Genomic DNA, 22,890 nt, shown 5'->3' with positions numbered 1-22,890 from the left:
TAGCACTCGCCCCAGTTGTACAGCCGACTTTGCTAGCGATGGTTCACTGTCTACATACGCTCTCATTTGCAGAGGCGACAGTTTAGCATAGCCTTCAGCTACGTCATTTGCTACGACCTAGCAAGGCGCCATATTCAGTTAATATGAATGTATTCTGAACAGATAATATTGTGAATCATCTACCGTCAAGAGCGACGTTCATCATTAATGGATTAAAGTTAAGTATCAAAATAATTACGTCCGCTTTCTGAATTCTAATTCCTTGTCATGTTCCAGATGTGACGTCAGTATAGTACTTTCCTCCTCACGCCAGCCTGCGTGAGCTACAACGCGTGCATTTCGCCCTCCTCTTGTAACACGGTGTTGGCTCTTCTGCCAACACAACACTTTATATCTGTTTACATACGTGTCCTGTACTTTCACGCTTTTAATGAAGAACTCCATCTTAGCGGGTGTCGACAGTATTGCTATTCCACATTATTACATCTGTTGCGGAACTTGTATCTAATTCTGCATTGAGTGCTGTTGCTTCTCGTCACTGGATGCCATGCGTTTCACAATGGCTCGAAGAGTGTCGATGTAGGTGTAGATGTCTGTTTCGTAGTCTCAGTAACTAGCAAATGTTTTCACACGTTATTAACAGGCAGTGCAGATAGTGCATTTTAGCAGAAGTCAACGAAAATTTTGGTGGAGTACGAAAAACGAATAGGAACAAAAATAACAAAGGATACGAAGAGTACACTAACAATGGATTTCAATCGAGGTTCTTAAGCTGTAACAAAAATACGTGAGTCTGCAGAACACCGCGCGACAAAACCAGCGTCCTTTAGTATGCAACAAAAACAAATACAGAAGCATTTAGTTCACCCTATAATACGGATGTCAGCAAAAATTAAACAGAATACGAGCAACGTACATGCAATGCAATTCAAAGACTGCAATACACACAGAGAGGTCCTCAAGTGGTTTAAATGGCTGTGAGCACTATGGGACTTAACATCTGAGGTGACCAGCCTCCTAAAACTACTTAAACCTAACCAACCTAAGGCCATCACACACATCCATGCCCGAGGCAGGATTCGAACCTGCCACCGTAGCGGTCTCGCGGTAGAGATGTCTTCATCGGGAACATAATTTCAACTCGATTACAGCCAAACGGTAGAAATTGCATTATTGGGTTTTAAAATAAATGCACTTTGGCACCAGACCCACTCATATAAATGAAAAATATTATCATATAGTACTCGCATTTTGCAGAGCAAGAATACAGATTATCACGTCATATTTCCCCGAATTCAAAGTTCACCGCCAGGCCATTTGGAGCGCTAGTGTCGGTCTCTGCGACCGTACCTTAACATAGTCGCTACTTTTGTGATATTTTGGTATTCTGTGTGGCGGATCACCACCCTCCATTCAGTACGATACAGAGTCGTATCAGCGTGGAATGCCTCGCGGCACCCCTGTCTGTCACACGAGCTTAGTTCGTCTCGATGTGCTGCCGCTTGTCACTGCCTGATGTAGCTTCACTGTCTATTAATTTTCGAAGCCTGAATGAGCAAAAAATTAAGTACTCTAACTAGAAGAGAAACCAGGCATTGAGCAGGTATTTATTTCTTCTAGTCTTCTGTTATTCCATCTCTTCCTCCCGCTTCACTCTGTCCACCTCCTTCCCCCCCTTTCTCTAGCCATCCTCTCTCTCTCTCTTTATCCACTCTTCTCTCCCGTCCCTCCTTTATCCACGGCCTCCACATCTCCCCTCTCTCTTGCCATCTCGTCCTCTCCCCTCTCTCTGTCCATTTCCTCTCTTCTGCTGTCCATGTCCTCCTCCTCCTCCTCCTCCCCTCGTCTCTCTCCACGCTATCACGCTCACCCCAGCAGGAAGCTGGTGGATTTTAGCTCTTCATTCTAGACAGGGACAAATATGTGTGCCAAATATGACTGAAGTCGTTTCAAGGATTAGGATGAGCATTTTACCGCTAGTTTGCTCGTATACGTACACGTCACCTAATTTCAGACAAATTTCGATCATATTTGTATACATATTTCACCTGTATGCCTAGCGAATTTTCACCCTGCTGTTGTGTTTTCATATAGCTAAATGTTTATGACGTCGTATATCCTGAAATATGTGTTGTACAATGAGATAATTTTCCAGGTAGATCCAGCAGTATACGTGGCCACTATCTGCGAAATGCGTTGTGAACACAGTTGGCAGTAAAGAAGTAATAAATTAAAACGTCACAGATCATCTGACAGTTTCTCGCGCATCTCAGTGTTTATGACGTCATATCTTTTGAACTATTTGTTATAAAATTATATATTTTTGTAGGTACGTTGACCGGCATATATGAATGATGTTTGCGACTAGAGTTGGTTTCTAATAAGTGATAAATTAAAACGTCATGTATAATCTGAACGTTTTTCACTCATGGTTCAGGAGACATGTCAAATACTGAGATGAGTTGTAGAATGATATATTGTAGGTACAAATGTAGATATTGTCTGCAAAAAATGTTGCGAATAGAATAAGTAGCAACTAAGTAATAGATTTAAACGTCTTGCATGATATGGTAGTTTTCCACGCAGTCAGTGTTTATGAAGTCTTGTCGCCTAAACTACACTCCTGGAAATGAAAAAAAGAACACATTGACACCGGTGTGTCAGACCCACCATACTTGCTCCGGACACTGCGAGAGGGCTGTACAACCAATGATCACACGCACGGCACAGCGGACACACCAGGAACCGCGGTGTTGGCCGTCGAATGGCGCTAGCTGCGCAGCATTTGTGCACCGCCGCCGTCAGTGTCAGCCAGTTTGCCGTGGCATACGGAGCTCCATCGCAGTCTTTAACACTGGTAGCATGCCGCGACAGCGTGTACGTGAACCGTATGTGCAGTTGACGGACTTTGAGCGAGGGCGTATAGTGGGCATGCGGGAGGCCGGGTGGACGTACCGCCGAATTGCTCAACACGTGGGGCGTGAGGTCTCCACAGTACATCGATGTTGTCGCCAGTGGTCGGCGGAAGGTGCACGTGCCCGTCGACCTGGGACCGGACCGCAGCGACGCACGGATGCACGCCAAGACCGTAGGATCCTAAGCAGTGCCGTAGGGGACCGCACTGCCATTTCCCAGCAAATTAGGGACACTGTTGCTCCTGGGGTATCGGCGAGCGAGGACCATTCGCAACCGTTTCCATGAAGCTGGGCTACGGTCCCGCACACCGTTAGGCCGTCTTCCGCTCACGCCCCAACATTGTGCAGCCCGCCTCCAGTGGTGTCGCGACAGGCGTGAATGGAGGGACGAATGGAGACGTGTCGTCTTCAGCGATGAGAGTCGCTTCTGCCTTGGTGCCAATGATGGTCGTATGCGTGTTTGGCGCCGTGCAGGTGAGCGCCACAATCAGGACTGCATACGACCGAGGCACACAGGGCCAACACCCGGCATCATGGTGTGGGGAGCGATCTCATACACTGGCCGTACACCCTCTGATCGTCGAGGGGACACTGAATATTGCAAGGTACATCCAAACCGTCATCGAACCCATCATTCTACCATTCCTAGACCGGCGAGGGAACTTGCTGTTCCAACAGGACATTGCACGTCCGCATGTATCCCGTGCCATTCAACGTGCTCTAGAAGGTGTAAGTCAACTACCCTGGTCAGGAAGATCTCCGGATCTGTCCCCCATTGAGCATGTTTGGGACTGGATGAAGCGTCGTCTCACGTGGTTGCACGTCCAGCACGAACGCTGGTCCAACTGAGGCGCCAGGTGGAAATGGCATGGCAAGCCGTTCCACAGGACTACATCCAGGATCTCTACGATCGTCTCCATGGGAGAATAGCAGCCTGCGTTGCTGCGAGAGGTGGATATACACTGTACTAGTGCCGACATTGTGCATGCTCTGTTGCCTGTGTCTATGTGCCTGTGGTTCTGTCAGTGTGATCATGTGATGTATCTGACCCCAGGAATGTGTCAATAAAGTTTCCCCTTCCTGGGACAATGAATTCACGGTGTTCTTATTTCTATTTCCAGGAGTGTAGATAGGAGCTGGCGTGTATAGCTTGCTGTCTAACTAGCAGGCGATAACCCTGATACTGGCGGAATGTGTGCGCCACTTAGAAAGCGAGTGTCGTAATGACTGCAAGTCTAGTATACAGGCACGTTAATGCAAGTGCTTTTTCCAAGGGAGGGTGGTCTTCCCTGGCCCTCGCGACGTGTGACGGTGCCTCACGCCGCAAATTCTGAGATCGCAAGCTATTAGGATGGTGCATAAGATCGCAGCGTTTTTTCTGTATATTAATATTGTTATAGGTTTTGGATTTTACAGGAGTGTTATACGTCATTGGTCCCTTACCTGCATTTGTCGTAAATCCCTCGCCCAGCGTAAAGTTTCAAGCGACTGGAAAAAAAGCGCAGATGACTCCAGTATATAGAGAGGTAAAGAAACGGACCCGTAAAATTAGAGACCAATATCCAAAACTTCTGATTGCTGCAGACTCCCTGAACACATTCTCAGTTCGATTATAATAGACTTACTTGACGCTAAGCAACTTACGTCGACGAATCAACATGGCTTTAGGAAGCATCGTAAGTGCGAAACTCAGCTTGCCCTTTCCTCACGTGACATACTGAGAACTATGTATGAAGGGCAAAAGGCAGATTCCATATTTCTAGATTTCCGGAAAGAATTTGACATCGTGCCCCATTGCAGATTGTTAAAGAAACTACGAGCATTTCGAATAACTTCACAGATATGTGAATGGCTCGAAAACTTCTTGAATAATAGTACGCAGTATGTGGTCATCGACGGAGAGGGTTCATCAGAGACAACGAAATGTGATAGAACGGCTGTTGGTCTTTATACAGGGCGAGACCATCTAAATGTTCAATACATTAGCTCTGAGGAACAAATGGCAGTTTACTGAAATGTCCAGTCCTAGTTGCTTTTGGTAAAATATGTCAAAAGCTGGGGATAGTGAATTTTACTGGTAATTAAGGAAAGTATTAAATTGATGGGGGTGTTGAAGTAATGACAATTTAATAATTATACTTTGCTAACTTCCAGCATTCTGGAAGGCATTGTAGTGTCTCGAGAATTTCGGGGTAAAACCTAGAGACCCTCGTATTTCCACCGTCTTGAACACGGGATATTTTAGAGACAAGTGTGGTAAAGTAGAATGTATCTACTGCACCACAATTATGTGTGTGCAGAACGGACATGTATGGGACGGATGATAGGCGCGGGCAGGTAGTCGCCGATCCTGGCTAACAAGGGGAAGGCTTCAGACACGGCCAACCGATTCGGCTCAAATTTGGCAGGTTGCTTGTGTAGAACCTAAAATGAAATACTCCAAGATATTTTGGGTCAACACCCCCGCAATTTTGAGAAAATCAACCCTAAAGGTTTTGACGAGCAACGGACTCAGAATTAGAGCGATCGATAGATAATTGTAAATAGAGCATTTTTCATCATCAGGTATGGGGTCCGCAAACGCAAACTTTTCCAAAAATCGAGGAAAGAAACTTTTACAATTGTCGCTCATGTACCCACATGGTAAACGCTTTTCGCCGACAGCGGCGATAGCGGAACAGCTAAGGTAACTAACTGGCTGGGAATCGGAGAACCCTAGTGGATGTTATTATTTTCGTTTGTATTTTTCCATGTGTCAATTGATAGGGATAGGATGGTTAATAAGGTAAGTAAATTAATAAAGAATGATAATAATAAGGTAGGCAAACTAATTACCCCAACGCCGTTGGTTAGTAAAGTATTAAACTTTTAAGCCTTGTCACATGACCACAACTACGACTAACAAGGGGAGGCCGCCAATTGTGAAATTCAGATTCGATCCCTACTGCGCATAATAAAAGCTCATGGCCCGAGGTGTAATGTGGCAAAGCACCAAGATGCACTTCTCAGCCGTTGTCTAGAAAATGGACAGTTAAAAGAAACCGTTGCGGTGAAATACTCTCTACGATTGATAGTTTTCTACAGCGTCGTGGCGCAACGGTAAACGCTCGGGTTCGTAATCCGAAGGTGGCCGGATCGAAGAGCCGGCACGGTAGCTTAGCGTGTTCGGTCAGTGTGTTAGCTGCCGTCTGTAATAAAAAAAAAAAAAAAAAAAAAAAACTGAGTTAATGGATCAACGACGAACTGAAACGGGTGTCTTGCGACGTCCGCCCCGAGCCGATACAATGAACAAAAATTAAATAAAAAAATAAACAAAATAAAAAATCTATGGAACGCCTAACCAACTAACTAGCAGCACAAGCAGCGCAGGGTATATGAAGCGTGTCGGGAGAGGGGGAAAAATAAAAAAATAAATCTGGCGCCATGCAACATTTTTTATTATTAGTGTTTTGTAATTCATATATGAATTGCTTACACATGTTGGTGAAGGCGGATCGCTCTCCAATTGTACCGCCTCCATTTTTCCGTTTGTTTAACAGGGTGTACCAAAGCTCTCACGTCCGCACTGATTTTCGACGATGTTATAAGTTGCGCTAGGGACCGCACCTACCTTCTTTCGAAGTTGGCAGGCAACTACGATGTTATGCGGCGGCTCGTTTCGGTCCATTCAACATCTGTTCTTCGAGTGTAACGAGTGAGTAACGGAGTTTATATTTCATACCTGCCACAGCAAATTTGTGTACGTGGGGTTTCTATTCTAATTCGAACGTTTGATTTACGCTATACGTATTCGTTTCGGAATATCGTTTCTACGTCTTCCGTTAACTATACTTGGTTAACATTATGAAGACAATTAATAACATTAATGAAATACAACTTTGTTTGCGGAAAACATAATGATGTTCGAAGTTGCCAGTTTTTCCACGACAAACGACTTTCAACAACTTATTATATGCATAATTGTTGCAACTGATTGCTGGGAATTATATATATATATATATTGTGTGTATGTACACACATTTGAATTACAAAAAACAAATACTAAAAAAAAAATGGTTGCATGGCGTGAGATTCGATCCGGCGAACTTCGGAATTACGAACCCGAACCCGAGAGCTTACCGCTGCGCCACGACGCTGTAGAAAACTATCAATCGTAGTGAGTATTTCACCGCAACGGTTCCTTTTAACTGTCGATTTTCTCGACAACGGCTGAGAAGTACATCTTGGTGCTTTCCCACATAGCACCTCTGGCCATAAGCTTTTATTATGCGCAGTATGAATTGAATCTGAATTTCACAATTGGCGGCCTCCCCTTGTAACAGTGCTTCCAATTCCTCACGAGGGATCACAGACAGCCAACCGCGCGACGCTTGTTTACAGCGAGGCACGGGACAGAATGCACGCGGGGAGAGTTATGTTGTCCCGGTTGCCTGTTCGTCATATCATAGTTGTGAATCTGGAAGAGAGAAGGTGTCCAGCACGAGCCTTATAGACGTAAATCGGAAAGAGTTGTTTTCCGTCATTTGGCTGCCGCGATCCTGGCGGATACAGTAGTGATTTTTCCATCATTAATGTGCCGAATGAAATAAGTTTCGTGAATGAATACAGTGTTATTCTGTAAGTAACATATGACGAGTGCTGTATGTAGTTTGTAGAAATTAGCTCGTCTGTTTATGCCGTAGTAACTAGTTATTATTTGTTGTCATATCTTTCAGGTGCATAATCTGAGTAACGGAGGATGTACACCCTTCGACTAGCGTTGTAATATATAGTTGGGAGCCTGTCACAGACGATGGAAGTTACCGTCACTGTGTTTTGGTTTGCCAAATACAGATGCATTATCAACGCACTACTGGAAGCAGCCAGGTCTGTTTCTCGGCGTTCCAGGTTGATAGGAACGGCTATGGTCGAGAGATTTTTGTGGTGACGAACGAAATAACTTTTCTTGATACTGAGGTACTATACCATGAAGACGAAGCAGAAGGTGATTCAGTGGAAGATATCCCGACTAGTGAATCGCTAAATTGTCATAACATTTCAGAAATCTCCACGTCACTGGGACTATGTGCTTCATCCGTTCCCGATGAGTATCACGAACCGGTTACTAAACGACTTAACTACAGCTCTATACCCCTTGAAGTAAAAGCTAAGGCGGTAGCGCTAGCCAGGAATCATCCAAATTTGAACTTACAAACACTGCAAAAGAATGGAGCAACAACAGCCCTGGAACAGAAGAAGGACTTGAAATTGTGGGAAAGTGATATCGTTAAAGGAGGGACAAGATACGACAAATACCAGGCGATAAATATGTGGACATACGACCGAATTGTCGAATCTTGTTGACGTAACGAGAATGTAACAGCGAGAATACTTCAGGAGTGGGCTGCAGGTGCAGCGCTTCAATATACGGCCAACAAGGATTCTACGTCTGCTGCATCATTATCTTGGGCAAAAAATTTCAGATCGGTATAAAATTCGTCAACGGCGAGTCACTAAATACGTCTCTCATAAGGGGGTACAAAATATAGAAGATATACAGAAAGAGGGAGCTCTTTTCAACAAGCAAACGGCGTCACTTATGACCGGTTTTAATAGTGATTACGTGATCAACACCGGTCATACAGGATGCGAGTATTGGGTGAACATTCGACGCACGTTATCGCATAAGGGAGAAAAACGAATCCTTGTCGCAGTTGGCAGTAAAAACCTACTAACACATTCGTACACGGCGCAACATGCCACTACAGCCTCTGGAAAACTGTTACGTAAGGTTTTCCTATGTTTACAAGAAACGAATGTTACATTTGGTCCTCAGGTTATAAAGAGGTCAACCGTTTAACCGACTCGTTGAAAAATGTTTACATTACCTTCTCCAAACTGACGAATGCGATTTACAGAACATTTCTTGAGAATGTTTTAAAACCATACGTTCCCAATAGCAAGTTTTTTCTAGTAGTGGATTCCTGGAGTGGACAAAGTAATGCTATATTATATGACACAATGATTATAAATGGCGAGGGTCAGCCGACGTGCACGGTAAAAGTAATACTGTACACCTGTGTACCAGCCGTGTGATGTTGATTTCTATCGCCAGGTTAAAAACTTTATTTCCAGGCTTCAGGATTGCAGTGTGCTTCTGGAAACCCAGCGGGAATTGGACAACCGCACGGATACAATAACTATTTACAACATAATTCATATCCAACTTTCAGCATCGATTTTTCACGCAATGATATCGTATGCGTGGTACGCATCAAAATTAATTCCCGAAAAAGACATTTTTAAATGTAAACCAAGTTTGTTTTCCGCCTACTCTTGGGAAGGAACAGTGTAGCTTTCGAAAGATTGCATTCATTAGATGTTCTTGGTGCCGTGAGTATATTTGTTTCAAATTTTTATGTGACAAGTACCACCCATCTAGTTGTTCGACGAAAAATGAGGACACGTAACAGTGACTGGAAGAGCCATTCTAAAGTGACCTGGAGTAACATTTTAGTTGTTTACTACCCCAAGAAGTTTCAGAAATTTATTTGCCTACCTTATTTTTATCGTTCCTTATAGATTGACCTTATTAACCCTCCTATTCCTATGAACTGAGATATGGAAAAATACAAACGAAAATAATAACATCCACTGGGTTTCCTCGCGATTCGAACCCGGGTTCTCAGATTCCCAGCCAGTTACCTTGGCTGTTGCGCTATCAGTGCTGTCGGCAAAAACCGTTTAAAAAGTTGGAACAGAAGCGACAGTTGTAAAACTTTCTTTCCTCGGTTTCTGGAATAGTATGCGTTTTCGGATACCATAGCTGATACTGAAAAATGCTCTATTTACAATTATCTATCGATCCCACCAATTTTGAGTCGATTGCTCTTCATAACTTTTAGGGATGATTTTTTCAATAACGCGGCGGTGTTGACCTAAAATATCTTAGATTCCTCCGTTTTAAGTTGTACACAAGCGACCTGCCAAATTTGAGCCGAATCGGTTGGCCGTGTCTGAGGCCTTCCATTTGTAAGGAGTTACATGTCCAGCTCAAGGAACAAACGCCCCGTCTCAGTGCGACGTCAAACATTATTTGTGAATATTTGAATGTTGTTGAAAGAGAAGGAACAATTACTTATTCATTCTTTCTCTTACTTTTGTAAGGTCCAGAGGGTTGTCTTGTTAAATTTTGTGAGATTTGTAGACTGTATTTATGGAAAAATGAATGTGATAGTTTCTGATGGACCAGAAGGTTCCGAGCTTGCGAAAAATGTTTTGTTGTTGTTGTTGTTGTTGTGGTCTTCAGTCCTGAGATTGGTTTGCTGCAGCTCTCCATGCTACTCTGTCCTGTGCAAGCTTCTTCATCTCCCAGATCCTACTGAAACCTACATCCTTCTGAATCTGCTTAGTGTATTCACCTCTTGGTCTCCCTCTACGATTTTTACCCTCCACGCTGCCCTCCAATGCTAAATTTGTGATCCCTTGATGCCTCAAAACATGTCCTACCAACGGATCCCTTCTTCTAGTCAAGTTGTGCTACAAATTGCTCTTCTCCCCAATTCTATTCAATACCTCCTCATTAGTTACGTGATCTATCCACCTTATTTTCAGCATTCTTCTGTAGCACCACATTTCGAAAGCTTGTATTCTATTCTTGTCCAAACTATTTATCGTACATGTTTCACTTCCATACATGACTACACTCCATACTTTCAGAAACGATTTCCTGATACATAAATCTATACTCGATGTTAACAAATTTCTCTTCTTCAGAAATGGTTACCTTGCCATTGCCAGTCTACATTTTATATCCTCTCTACTTCGAACATCATCTGTTATTTTACTTCCTAAATAGCAAAACTCCTTTACTGCTTTAAGCGTCTCATTTCCTAATCTAATTCCCTCAGCATCACCCAATTTAATTTGACTACATTCCATTATCCTCGTTTTGCTTTTATTGATGGTCATCTTATATCCTCCTTTCAAGACACTGTCCATTCCGTTCAACTGCTCTTCCAGGTCCTTTGCTGTCTCTGACAGAATTACGATGTCATCGGCGAACCTCAAAGTTTTTACTTCTTCTCCATGAATTTTAATACCTACGCCGAATTTTTCTTTTGTTTCCCTTACTGCTTGCTCAATATACAGATTAAATAACATCGGGGACAGGCTACAACCCTGTCTCACTCCTTTCCTAACCACTGCTTCCCTTTCATGCCCCTCGACTCTTATGACTGCCATCTAGTTTCTGAACAATTTGTAAATAGCCTCTCGCTCCCTGTATTTTACCCCTGCTACCTTCAGAATTTGAAAGAGAGTATTCCAGTCAACATTGTCAAAATCTTTCTCCAAGTCTACAAATGCTAGAAACGTAGGTTTGCCTTTTCTTAATCTTTCTTCTACGATAAGTCATAAGGTGAGTATTGCCTCACGTGTTCCAACATTTCTACAGAATCCAAACTGATCATCCCTGAAGTCAGCTTCTACTAGTTTTTCCATTCGTCTGTAAAGAATGTGCGTTAGTATTTTGCAGCTGTGACTTATTAAACTGATGGTTAGGTAATTTTCACATCTGTCAGCACCAGCTTTCTTTGGGATTGGAATTATTGTATTCTTCTTTTAGTCTGGGGGTGTTTCGCCTGTCTCATACATCTTGCTCACCAGCTGGTAGAGTTTTGTCATGACTGGCTCTCCCAAGGCCGTCAGTAGTTCTAATGGAATGTTGTCTACTCCTGGGGCCTTGTTTCGACTCAGGTCTTTCAGTGCTCTGTCAAACTCTTCACGCAGTATCTTATCTCCGATTTCATCTTCATCTACATCCTCTTCCATTTCCATAATATTGTCCTCAAGTACATCGCCGTTGTATAGACCCTCTATATACTCCTTCCACCTTTCTGCCTTTCCTTCTTTGCTTAGAACTGGGTTTCCATCTGAGCTCTTGATATTCATACAAGTGGTTCTATTTTCTTCAAAGGTCTCTTTAATTTTCCTGTAGGCAGTATCTATCTTCCCCCAAGTGAGATAAGCCTCCACATCCTTACATTTGTCCTGTAGCCATCCCGTAGTGCTCAGAGGCATTTGAACAATTTCCTTCACTGACTCTCCACAGTTCCTGACTCTTTACCACAAAGTGCCATGCTTCTCACTATTGGTGCCACCTCCCTGTACACTAATATCCCTAATGCCCATGGCCTTCCTGCTATTGAACACTCCCTTTCCCAAAGATTGACAGATTCCAAACCAACAACCTAGTCACCATGACAAGTTTATCCTCACACACAATTTCTTCTGCTTTGAAGGCATTACCCACAAACAAATCCAGGGTATGGCTATGGGCACCCTCATAGCACCATCTAATGCCAACCTATTCATGGGCCATATAAACGAACCCTTCCTAAAAACAGAGAATCCTAAACCCCACTCCTGTTTCAGATTCAATGATTACATCTTTGCTATCTGGAGTGAGGATTAGGATACCCAATCCACATTCCTCCAGAACTTCAACTACTTCTCCCCCATTTGCTTCACAAGGTCCTACTCAACCCAACAATCTACCTTCCTAGATGTTGACCTCCACCTCAAATGTGGTTACATCAGTACCTCCGTCCATATCAAACCTACTAACCACCAGCAATACCTCCACTTCAACAATTGCCATCCATTCCATACCAAGAAGTCCCTTCCATATAGCCTATCCCCACTCGGTAACCGCATCTGCAGTGATGAGCAGCCCCAATCTAAATATCTCACTAAAGGCTTCACTGACCATAATTATCCTCCCAACCTTGTATAAAAACAAATCTTGCGTGCCTTATCTATTCAGTCTCCCACCACCTCCCAAAATCCCACTGTCTGACCACAGACGACCATGCCCCTCATAACTCAGCACCACTCAGGACCGGAGAAACTGAATTACACTCTCTGCAAGGGTTTCGATTACCTCTTGTCGTGGCCTGAAATGAGAAGTATCCAGACCACTATCCTTCCCATGCCTCACATGGTATTCTGTCATCCACGAACGTACATAATGTACTCATTCTTACACAACCCCTACTCCCAATCCCTTACCTCATGCCTCATACCTCTGTAACACACCTACATCTATACATTCTCCTGCCACCACCTACTCCAGTTCAGGCACCATCACCACTAATCCCATCAAAGGCAGGCCTACCTTTGAAAATAGTCATGTGATTTACAAGCTAAGTTGCTACCACTGTGCTGCATTCTATGTAGGAATGAGAACCAACAAGCTGTCTGTCCACACAAATGGCCACCAACAAACTGCAACCAAGAAACAAATGGACCACCCTGTTGCTGAACATGCTGCCAAGTAGCAGCTTTCTTTCTCGTAATATTGTTACATTCTATCCTGGATTTTCCATTATTTGAATATGTATTATACTAATTCATGAACGAGATAGATGAACACTTAAAATAAAGGGCCAAAGGGCCAAAATGAACACCCTTGGCCTCTTTCAAAACAGAAAGAGCATATATTATTCAAAAAATTTCATGTAGAATACCCAAGTACAAGTAGACCCTAATATAAGTAAATCTATATTTTTATTTGAATGCTCCTGACAAAGTACCTGATCTGACTATTGTTGTAAGCATACCTGTATTCATTCCATCTATGCTGCGATCAAATGGTTAATTTTCCATACTTGTGTGTGAAGTGTAAATATTCCATTGTAAAATTTCCCTGTATAAAACTGATGTGCTCAATACTATGTGGAAAATGATTCAAAATCAGTCGCAAATAATTAATTAAATAAAAAAAAGTCCATTTGCAGTGTATATGTACAAATTGAGAAAGCTCATTTTTCTTAGTAAAGCCACATAGACAAGTTTTATGAAATTAGACAAGTTTTTTTTTTGTACTCAAGTTGATAAGATACACTAATTACATACAGCACCAGCGTTTTTTCATCATAATGGTGCCACTAGGCATTGGGGATATGGTGTTCTTTGAGAAGGTACTCCACTATTTTCCATTTTTAGATCACGTACAATGCTCAAATATTTCAATATGTGTAAAACTCTAAAAACCATTAACAATACCCTCTAACACAACCGAAGGCCAGATAGAAGGTCAACTGTTTCAGGAACTACAAGAAATGGGAAGAATAGAATCCCATTAGTTGTCAACTGCTGGACACCTGGGGTTCTAGATAGTTATTTCCATAGCGGTACAAAAATATTTTGCTCACTCCAGTAACTATTCTCTCCAGAAATGTCACTGGGTTACCTGTAGTGGTAGCCTGTTAAGTGTCAGAGAACGAAACTGTGAGAGAATAATAACAGCTAGAGAAAAATAACAACCTCTGACAGTTATTTCCATTGTCGCTCCAATTGCTTTATTTGTACTAACTGCCCAAACTAATGATGCAAGGGAACTCTAGTACATGTACAATGCCTTTAAGTTTGCTCCTATCAGCAACCACTCTGACATTAACTTTATTTAATTTTTGTGCTGAAAGTAGTGAGAGCGCACAAAATAACACATAGTTGTATCAATAGATGGCGCATAGTCTCTGTTATTTCCATGACATGTAGAACTTCTTCCAGATGATATATCCCTCTCTATCATAGCCAGATCTCAGATTAATTGACGTGAAAGCATAGTATGATCTTCTGTAAACAGGTGGCGGCAAACACTGTTATTTAAGTAACTGCTAGTATCAGATGAGCCCTTATCACAGTAACTGCTACTTCTCAATAATCAGTTACTTCTATCAGTTATGTTATTTTCTTGTCACCTCTAATGTACACCATTACGCCAGGAGATACTGATTTAGTGAATACTGGGGAAAACATCTGCAGTAAAATTCATTTTTACAGCCTTATATACACTCCTGGAAATGGAAAAAAGAACACATTGACACCAATGTGTCAGACCAACCACACTTGCTCCGGACACGCACCAACATCGTGCATATTGCCTCCAGTAGTGTCGTGACAGGCGTGAATGGTTGGACGAATGGAGACGTGTCGTCTTCAGCGATGAGAGTCGCTTCTGCCTTGGTGCCAATGATGGTCGTATGCATGTTTGGCGCCGTGCAGGTGAGTGCCACAATCAGGACTGCATACGACCGGGGCACACAGGGCCAACACCCTGCATCATGGTGTGGGGAGCGATCTCTTACACTGGCCGTACACCCCTGGTGATCGTCGAGGGGACACTGAATAGTGCACGGTACATCCAAACCGTCATCGAACCCATCGATCTACCATTCCTAGACCGGCAAGGGAACTTGCTGTTCCAACAGGACAAAGCACGTCCGCATGTATCCCGTGCCACCCAATGTGCTCTAGAAGGTGTAAGTCAACTACCCTGGCCAGCAAGATCTCCTGATCTGTCCCCCATTGAGCATGTTTGGGACTGGATGAAGTGTCGTCTCACGTGGTTACATGTCCAGCACGAACGCTGGTCCAACTGAGGCGCCAGGTGGAAATGGAATGGCAAGCCGTTCCACAGGACTACATCCAGCATCTCTACGATTGTCTCCATGGGAGAATAGCAGCCTGCATTGCTGCGAAAGGTGGATATACTCTGTACTAGTGCCGACATTGTGCATGCTCTGTTGCCTGTGTCTATGTGCCTGTGGTTCTGTCAGTGTGATCATGTGATGTACCTGACCCCAGGAATGTGTCAATAAAGTTTCCCCTTCCTGGGACAATGAATTCACGGTGTTTTTATTTCAATTTCCAGGAGTGTGTATATCAAGATAGACGACAAACAATGTCATATAGTGATTAGCCATATCAAGCGAGAACAAATTCCCTCTCGGTCATACCACTACACTTCATAACTGTATCAAGAAGAAGATTCCGTAACCTAAACGGCAGCAGATGTCCAGGGCTGTTAAAATGACAATTTTTGCTGGACCCAGGTTGTATAATCTGAGTTGACAAGTAGCATAAATAATAGTTGAAGGAGACCAAAAGAGTGTTACAATACAGTACAAACATGGACAAAGACAACAGTATGGAGATAGCTACACATTGTATAAAAGTCTCATTCACAGTGATTATTAATTTTATAAAAATCATTCATGCACTGCAGCTTGTTTGATATTTCACTGTACACATATGGACCAAAAATTCACACAATTCAGAGCAATGATCAGTTAATGATTTCAGATTTCTAAAATCAAGGCTATGTTTTTTACTTGTGGTGGTAGGCTGTTCTGTATCTTGGTTAAATGGTGCCATTGTTCATTGTTTGGACATGGAGTTTCCTATCTAATACAAAGTGTGTGGAAATGATGATAATGTAATAATAATCCTTTGAGTTATTTTCTCTTTGTCTTTTTTATGTGTTTTTTCTGTGTTTCTTCGCTCTGTTTGTATTTTGTCTTCATTTTTGTCCCGTGGTTGTAATTGTAAATTGTGTGAAGTAACGAGTTGAAATTACTTATCCTAAATAACTGTTATTTTCTTAGCAAACTGGTCATGGACCCAGGTGCCAGGTTTTGCAGTACAACAAATAAAGGTGGAAATAATTAATCCAGTACCTAATTTAGAGTCATGGCTCAAGAGGAGGAGGAATACAAGGTACTGTTATTTAATGGGAAGAACATTAGCAACTGAAAATTTAGGACTGAAATACTTCTATGTGAGCTGGAAGTGAGTTTTGTGTGAAAGAGATACATGGACATGGCTGAGACAGCTGTATAGTGTGCGTGGAAGCAAACTCTTCTGGGAGAGCTTGGCAAAACCGATAAGAAGTGTAAGTCTCAAGTAATCCAAAGAATTTCACAAAGTTGCTTGGAGTAGGCCTACACCAAAAATGAGAAATACATTAATTCAAACATTTGAGCTGAAAGGTGCGGCTCTTATTAAGAACGACCTTTAAAGTTTAATGCAAATGACAATAACTCTTGAAATTAATTTTTTGGAGTTTCGTAAGTTAATGGGTATTTTGAAGGATCGGATGATAATATTGGAGGAACTGATATAGTATGCGGTTTCTTACAAACAATTCCACCAGAATCCGAAGTAGTTGTTACTGCTCTGAATACCTTCTCAAGTGAGGAATTGGAACCGAATTTCTTAAAGGGTAGATTACTAGACAAAGAAGCAAAACTTAATAATTCTAAAGGTAACAACTGGACAGTAAATGAATTGCCATCGTCGACAGCATCTGACAGCAAGGTAAAAGGATGTATTCAGAGACAACCAAGTCTCAAGCTATGTATGATGCAGCCAAAGCTTTGTCTAAAAATAAGATTTTGCTTGATATTGTGGATGCTAGGAGTTGTCATTTTTTACTTTGTAGTTCACTGTTGCTATATGAGTTCACATATTGTCATTTTGAAATATAGAGATAATGAGTGGAGGTTTGGACACTAGAAAATGGAGTGCCTAGTGGAGAAATCTAAATATTTCTGATGTATTCTTCTATTACAGTTCAATAGGAATGACAGCTACGGAGGCAGTCAGAAACATTCATGCCACATGTGGGAGGGGGATAATTCCATGAGACAGATCATGGCAAGAATGCAGTTTTCTCGTTTTAAGAAGGATCATTTTGACATTAGTGATTCAGTACATTCAGGAAGACAGTCGAAGTTTCATAAAGATTGTTTAAACACATTAACCCACAATAATCAATGTCAGCAAACTCGAGAACTGGCAAATGTTATTAACTGTGATCATTCTACCATCGTGCGACATTTGCATGCAATGGAGAAGGTTGCAAAAAGGTACCACATGCTCTAAGCCGAAAACACATAAATCAGCAGGTGGATGTATGTGCTTTTCTCATTGTTAGTGATCAGTTTGCTTGAAAGCAACGTTGACCATTCCTAACTTGTATCGTTATAGCCTTATAGGTGACAAGAAATGGTGTCTTTATCCTAAGATCATAAGGAAAAGAAAAGAATGGTTGCCCCCAAACAAAGCAGCAACTCCCCATATAAAAGCCTGCATGCATCCATAATATTATGCATCTAGTTGAACAGTGATGATGTGGTGTAGTACAGATTGCTTCCCCGAGATGTAACCATCACTGATGATATTTATTGTCAGTAACTGAGACATCTTGTGGATGCAATTCGAGGACAACAACCAGGCAAACTGCGAAAAGTGATGCTACTCCACGATAACGCCCGCACCCATTCTGCTAGACTGACCAAAAACCTTATACTAGAGTTGGGTTGGGAGGTCATTCTGCACTCACCTTATTCAACTGATCTTGCACCCTCAGTTTTTCCTGCTCCCTATCGAACAAACTTCAAGCTAAGCTTTGCCGGATGCAAAAGGTGCTCCTACCATGGCTCGACGAGTTCTTCACCTCAAAACCACTCGAACTCTACAGTCATGGAATCGAAAAGTTATCTCAGCATTGATAGACTGTTGTAAATAGTGGAGGAGAATATATTATGGATGAGTAGGGTGTGTATGTGTATCTGTTGTGTTTATCAAACATACAGAAAAATGGAACAAACTTATGTACCAACCCAATATATGTGTAACAGATGTGGGAAACAATGCCATTATTGGGGAAAAATACAATGTTAGATTGCCACAAACGCATAGAAGTATAGTTCTGCAAATTTAGCTAAATCTCTCCAAAAAATAAACAGAAATGAAAATAATTTTTCTTTCTCAGCTGTTACTGGAAGTTTTCCAGGTGGCAGAGTGGATTGGTTTCTGGATTTGAGGGTAACAGGATATTTAGTTAATTAATCTGTTCTTTGATGGATGTGAATGAACTGGTGAATCAAATATGAATAAAGGTTGGAGAAATTTATGTTGAAAGCATAGTTTGTGGACTGGAATTTCAAATTAAAACTAAAAGGTGCTCTTCTAGTGTCAGGTTCACTAAATAATTGATTGTCAGTGCATAAACTATAAATGGCTGGCTGATGCTTTTTTTTAAAAATTCAGCGGGTTCAATTCAAAAGGGTGATAGCTATAGCTGCTGCTCACAGAAATGATTCAATCGTGTATACACACACACTAACAAGGGGAGTTCGGGGGTTGGGAAATGAAGTTAAGAGTGGGATGGCATGTGTTGGCAGCACTATCCCATAGAGTTACAATGCCCCAGCCATACGGCCAGATGGCTAGCCATTCACGAGAAAAACACTCCGAAACCTACAGTCCTGCAGTATATAATACCCATGTGTCTGCTCACTGAACTGTATGGCATGGTGGTCGATACAATATTGGTAACAATTCTTGCTTCATATTTCCAAAGTATGTATTTGCTGAAAATCAGGAGATTAAAAAGTGACAACGGTCGTGAGTATATTTGCAAATTCAATTACGAAATGGAGTGGCAGAGCGACTAAATCATACTGTCATTGAAAAGGCTCATTGCACAATTCTTGGACGTGAAGTTTGAAAGCCATTTTAGTCAAAAGTTACTGGTAGATACTTCTATCATTAACCATAGTTATACTTCAGTTTTAGATGCACAAATTCTAGAAACGCTATCGGCTGGAAGAAAGCCAAATTTGAACAAATATGACTTTGGGTGTGTTGCATAGTGGCACATTCCAAGGAAAGTATTGAAAAGGAACTAGCCCATTAAAATGTTTCGTGACTGGAAACTGTCTAATTAGCCACAGAATATGGTGCACCAAGCAACACAAAGTTGTATTTGGGAGAGATGTAATTTTTGAAAAAGATAAGTTTCTATTTGAAGGTGAAAGCAGTGATGATTGGATCTTGAAGAAGACCATTCAAGTGAACAACGTAATTCAGAACATTCTTTAGTTTCCTCAAAGTTAGTTCTGTTTTGAAGTCCTTGATTTTGTGCAAACTGTTGAAGGTAACTCAAGGCCCACGATGTCAGAAGAAGTGGAAGCGAGCAGAAACTTTGTGGAAAAGCAATAGAATAACAAGAAAATTTAGGTTTTTCAAGGATTATGCAGTGTTTCCCTTGAATGCAAAAACATTCGTGGGAAAACTTACCTCAGAAGTCTGAAGACGTTCAGGTTAGGCATCATGAAGAAGAAGTAGAAGAAGAATGGAAAAAAAGCAATAATGGAAAAACTGGGCTCTCAGTCATCTAATGGAACTTTGACTTATGCACCACTTACAGCAAATAAAAGTATCACTGACAGTAAGAGGATGTTCAAAATAAAAATAGACATGTCTGGAAATATTGAAAGAGATATGACTATACTCCACTTGCTCAATTCACAACACTAAGAATGCTCCTTAGTGTGGTGAAGGAACATAATTCATTTATGGAACAAACAGATGTACAAAATTGATTCCTGCATTGAGACCTGGTGTAAAGATTAAGAAAAGTCTTGTATGCAAACTAAAAAAAAACTTTTGACTGTTTTATGAAGGAAATGACAGCTATGACCAGACGAACTGCATCACTTAACTGTTTTAGTAGACAGCAAAGTAAACCAACAGAATTAGAGTAGAAATTTTTGAAATGAATTCTTTGATATATTAAAGGGAGACTTGATGTTGGTCTGTGTTACAAAAAAGGAAATTTTAAATGCTATTAATGCTATGTTGATTCTGACTGTGTTATGTTGTAGATCTTCTGTCTTCTTCACTTTCTTATAGATTTTTGTTTGAAAAACTGTTTCTTGTGACAAGGAGACAGATGAGTTTCATTATGAAATAGAAGCAGAATATCCAGCTTCGTCGACAGCTATGACAGACACCCCATGGCTTAAGCATCTTCTTGAAGAATCTGTCAATTACGGAAATGGGAACATAGATGACTGAAGCATGTGGATGTGAAATCCGTTCTACACAAGAGCTGTACAACAAAGGCCATCTGAATGTTCAATACATTAGCTCCGAGGAACAAATGGCACATATTTTACCAAAATTAGCTAAGAGTGCACGTTTCAATAGACTGTGTCGAAAGCTGGGGATAGTGAATTTTATGGGCAATTTAGGAAATTATTAAATTGATTGGGGGGGGGGGTTGTTGAAGTAATGACAATTTGATAATTATACTTTTCTAACTTCCAGAATTCTGGAAGGCATTGTAATGCCTAAAGAATTTCGGAGTAAATTCTAGAGACCCTCGTATTTCCACCGTCTTGAACACGTATTATTTTAGAGATAAGTAGAACTGTGTCTACTGCACCACAGTTATGTGTGTGCAGGACGGACGTGTATGGGACGGATGATCGGCGTGGTCAGGTAGTCACCTGGAGTTACACGTCCAGCTCAAGGAATAAACGCGCCGTACTCCGTGCGACGTGAAACATTGCTGTGTGAACATTTGAATGTTGTTGAAAGAAGAGAAGGGACAATTACGAATGTAAGAGAAAGAATCAATAATTAAGGTCCAGACAGTTGTCTTGTTAAACTTTGTGAGATTTGTAGACTGTATTTATGGAAAAATGAATGTGATAGTTTTCATACAACTAAAACATTTTTTGTAAGCTTGGAACCTTCCGGTCTGTCAGAAACTGTTGTGTGTCATGAAAATACAGTGAGATTGAGTTTTAAAATAACTCCGTACACTCAAGAATATTTTAAAGTATAAAAAATTTCCTCCATGTAGTATCCTATATTCAGAGAAGAAGTCGTGCAGGACATCACAAGTGGCTATCCTGAAAAGATGATCAGCGAAGCAACTCCAAGTAAGTTTGATAGCCAAGAGGGAGTGTGAGTCTTGCACACCAGTACCACACTGACACCCTTAATCACTGGAAACCACCAGAGCATGTCAGAAAAAACACTATGGTTTACCAAATTATGCAATAAATTGCAGAGAACTGTCAAAGTAGAAATATTAATTTGTTTTACTTCATTACTATGCACCAATTAATGCAAAGTAATGTCGGAGGCAGCCACTTCCAGGTACATTGGAAATGTGAGATGGTCTATGGACAGCTGATTCTAAGTGAGAAATGACAACCATGGCAGACAAAGCCCTGAATTCAAATTTGTGTCCTAAGCTAACCACAACCCCATGATGTGAAATGCATCAAAGAGAATAGCAATCAACAATTTGTGCAGATTTAAAAATCGCACTTGCTTTGTTTATGGTGGTTGAAGCTAACCTCTATGAAGCAACTCGAGACGGACACACACACACACATTAACAATTATTTCCACATTATAGGTGACACAGGCAGATTCCAGGAGAAAAAAGAATGACAGAAAGAAAAATAGGGTAAATAAAACAAACTATAATATCAAAAATTACATGTAAACGAATTAATTGAATAAAAATAATAATCACATTCTTTTGATCGGATTTATAAATTGAAAAAAAGTTTCATTTGTCGTTTTTTGATCCAACAACCTTCTACATCGTGTTTATATGATAACCATTGCGCTAGGCCCCAACACAGGTATGTAGCTGGTGCATTAGTTTGTATACTTTTTCTATAGTTTTAATAAACATAACAGAGACTTCAGCGTACAATAATATATCATCCTTCAGTGCTTACGATGGACAGCAAACATTGGGTAATTTTTCGATTCTGCGAAATGTAAATGGCATGGTTTTCTGGGGAAGAATTCATTGAGTCATCTTCAGAACACTTTCTTAATCCGAAAGGGAAGTTCCATGAAAGTTATTTGATAGAGAGTGGATAAGGCTCAAATCTGAGGCACAAGATCAGGTGAATAAGGTGGGTGTGACATGACTTCCCAACCCAGTTCTTAGACTGTATATGCAAGACATCTTTCCTGTTGACAGAAAATGTCAGCAACGACCGTTACATCTTGCGGAAGCAATTCATAATATACCCCACCATCGTCGTCCCACTAGATGCATAACATTATCTTTTGTGAAAGCATGCTGATTTTTGTATGGGATGTTGCTCCTTTGTTTGGCCTCAACCAATCCTTTCTTTTCCTTATGTTAGAATACAGACACAATTTTTCATCACCAGGATAGTGCTGCACTAGTGTCAATCTAGTCAAGGGAAAGGGAAATTTTTTCGAAATTCAATGAAGGCGCTGTTGGGGGATGAAATCTGGGGCTGCTGGCAGAGTGCCGTAACGGACGACAGCCAGCAGGCCAGGCAAGGTAAACATGGCA

The sequence above is a fragment of the Schistocerca gregaria genome, unplaced genomic scaffold (assembly GCF_023897955.1).
Source record: "Schistocerca gregaria isolate iqSchGreg1 unplaced genomic scaffold, iqSchGreg1.2 ptg000544l, whole genome shotgun sequence".
Taxonomy (NCBI): Eukaryota; Metazoa; Arthropoda; class Insecta; order Orthoptera; family Acrididae; genus Schistocerca; species Schistocerca gregaria.
This window is presented reverse-complemented; position numbering follows the sequence as displayed.